The 3,168-nt window shown below is 28.5% G+C and overlaps 1 long non-coding RNA gene across 1 annotated transcript; it reads left to right on the forward strand.

The window, feature by feature from the left end:
* Positions 1-1,567: 1,567 nt before the first annotated feature.
* On the forward strand, positions 1,568-3,168 carry LOC132037303 (uncharacterized). The gene is made up of 2 exons (XR_009409830.1): positions 1,568-1,799; positions 2,983-3,168. It is a non-coding gene; the product is annotated as an uncharacterized LOC132037303 (long non-coding RNA).

Below are 3,168 nucleotides of genomic sequence, written 5' to 3' on the forward strand. Positions count from 1 at the left end.
AAACTATATTTAGAGAGTAAATTTGACCCTTTTCCCTTGATAGAATGGTCATTGTCTAGAATTAGTACTAGTGTCATTTGGCCCGAGCTTACATTAAGAATTAAATTTGCGGTATTTTTTTTTAAAAAATCTACTTTTTTTTTTTTTTTTTTTGTAAATTTATAACATATAAAGTACAAAAAAGTATTTGAAAGTTAAAGAACAATTTTCTTAGTTTGTATATTAGACTTTTTTTTTTGAAAAAAAAAAAAAAATCAAACAAATGAATGCACGAAGTCTCTTCTAATTTTGTTTCATTAAATTCTTTTGAGATTATACTCTCCGGTGATTCAAATTGTACTTTATCATATATATAATTAATTTCATTTTTTTCATTGAGTTGAACCGATGTTAACTAACTTATTTTTTAGATTAGATTATACAGTATTCAACTAATGCTAAAATATTTAATGCTACACTATTGTTGTATGATGAAATTAATGAAGTTAACTTATAAATAAAATATAAATAATTAAAAATACTTTTGTTCTTTCTAATTAAACCATACAAAAAAAGGTCAATGAATTGAATTGTTTTTAAGCTTTCTTTTTCCTTCCAAAAGATGTAGGTTAAGAAATAACTTTTTTTCTTAATTTAATGGACAATTTTATGGAATCTACGTTGTAAAAATCTTTTCTCATGTTGATATTGGCTATTGTAGTTCATATTTTGATATTAAAAAAAGTAAAAAATATAATTTTTGCAATTGTTTAGTACTCTTTGGAGATCAAATTGTATTTTCTTCATACATTTTCATAATATATATGAGAAAAATCAAAGTTTGTCTTGTACTATAGTCATTTATTAGATAAATTTTATGTTAAAAGTGTGTGCATATTAAATTAGACTAATCATCGACCGTACTATGAAAGTTATTTTACGATTTAGATGGAATGGCTATAAGTTATATTTTTGATAAAGTATTTAACAATGTTATAAGTTATTTGTGTTTATTCTTTAATTTAAAACTTAATCCTACTTTAAGTAAAATCTTTGTTAATACTGATGTTATCCAACATGTATTACATAAAATTACAGGAGAAAATAATTTTAAAAAAATAAACTTTACGTTTAATCAGACGAATAAAAATTTCACATAGCAAATGATAAATGGTAAATAACATCAATAAATAATAAATAATATTATAAAAATAATAATTTAATTCAATAATTAAGCTTATATTAAGATAGAAATTGAATGACATGATAATTCTTTACTTGTCTATAATAAATTTTAAGGAAAAATATAATTTGAAACAAATTTAATAATATTTTCACATAAAAGAAAGACTCAAATATGTTGGGGTCACTATGTCCTTTTCCATGACATCATCATTTTAGTGGCATGTAAAAAGTCCTTGAAGTTCATAAAATTTACCTAAATATAAGAAGAGTTACAAAGTCATAAAACTTCAACTAAGGGGCAAAAAAGACAAGAAAATTTATGTGAGGGTTACAAAAAAGTTGGATTCTCCTTTTATATATATATATGTAGTAAGTAATGCCAATGTTGTTAGAACGACAGAATATCCCTGATGAAAGCATTCTACACGACCTCTTTTAATGCGTTTTTGTAGTCTGTCAACTGAATAGGACTGCTATGGAAAGTATCAACAATTCAAAGTGCCAAAACTTATCTGCCATTAAAGGGGCTTAAAGCTCAATTTCTAAAAATTGATTTGCCGCAAAAGAACTTCGTTTAGAGTGAGTGATATCTCAAAAGAATTGGAACATCGAGGGGGTTCGAATCTAAAATTTGGGTAAGATTTAGCTAGTTTTGGACTAAATTTCAGTCGTAGTTCTTTGAAGTTCGAAGTGACAGTCGAATTGTATCAAATTTGTATAAAAATTGTATGATAATTATATGCTGAGTTGGATGAAAATTGTATTTAAGTTTTGTATGTTGATGTAGTTGTATTAAATTTAAATGACTATTGTATGAAAACTGTATATAATATTGTGTTGTAGTTGTATTAAATTTTCAAAAATCAACATGAACTTCGTACATAATTTATATAACTATATACATAATTCATACAGATTTTACACACGAAATTGTGAGCAAGATTCGAAACGTGGTTTTTCTAATCATAATCGCAATACTGAGAGAAGTGAAAGATCGAAAACGATGAGAATAGGAGCCGCTTCTTGTTTCTCGTGAATTGTTGCAAAGTGGGATCTTTTTTCTTTCTAGAGGATTCGAGAATCTTTGGTGCTCAGAGAAATGAACCATCAGTTTTTTATTTTTCTATGAGAAAGTGACTCTAAAAGGAACCATCAGTTCTTAGTAACCTCTTTGTTATTTCCTTGAGTGATTAATTTTTATTCGTTGTCGGATTATTATTTGTGTAGGCTTGTAGTCATAACAATTGTTTCAAGTGATGATAATGAGTTCAGTTATGTTATGCTAACTTTTGATCAACACTGACCTGTTAATTGGGGTGATGAACATGTAGTAGTGAACTTAAGGGGAAAATTGCAAACATTTGTTTATATTGTATCATCCACTGGATCTTTCCTACATGCCTTTTTTTATGCGGCCGCTTTGATGTGCGGTGTTGAATTTCCCTCCTTTTTCTTTTGGTTGGGTGTGTGTGGTGTGGGGAGGGAGAGGGGGGGGGGGTGGTGGTGGAGTGACGGTTAGATTTTTTTTAGTCAAAGAAGCATTGAAATTCGTTATATGCAGCTTCTCAAATAACACACTCTTAATCTAATGCAAAAGGAATCCTTTCTCAAAACAATGAAATTCCATTAAGAACAGGCATTTGTCAAATACTATAATGATGATTCGACTTTGGGGAAGCCCGAAATTTATTCCGGTAGTTGCATCATTTTATTTATAGAAATGAAGAAACATGAATTAGTTGCCAGTGAAGTTTTCTTCCGCCTTTTTTCCTTTTGGTTGAATCGTGCTAATTGGTTTTCTTGACGTGAGTGTTGAAGGTTGAGGAATACTGGGTCAGGTAGCATGCACTGATGCGTTTGAATCTGCAATGGAGACCTAATGGTGAGAGTTGTTGGATTTTCATATTTTTGCCTCTTTTTGTTTGAAAGATTATTGGATCATTAGGTTATATTGAAGTGCATCTATTTTCTTGGATATGGACGATAATAGTAGATTTAAGTGCA

This window comes from Lycium ferocissimum, chromosome 11 (genome assembly GCF_029784015.1).
Source record: "Lycium ferocissimum isolate CSIRO_LF1 chromosome 11, AGI_CSIRO_Lferr_CH_V1, whole genome shotgun sequence".
NCBI lineage: Eukaryota > Viridiplantae > Streptophyta > Magnoliopsida > Solanales > Solanaceae > Lycium > Lycium ferocissimum.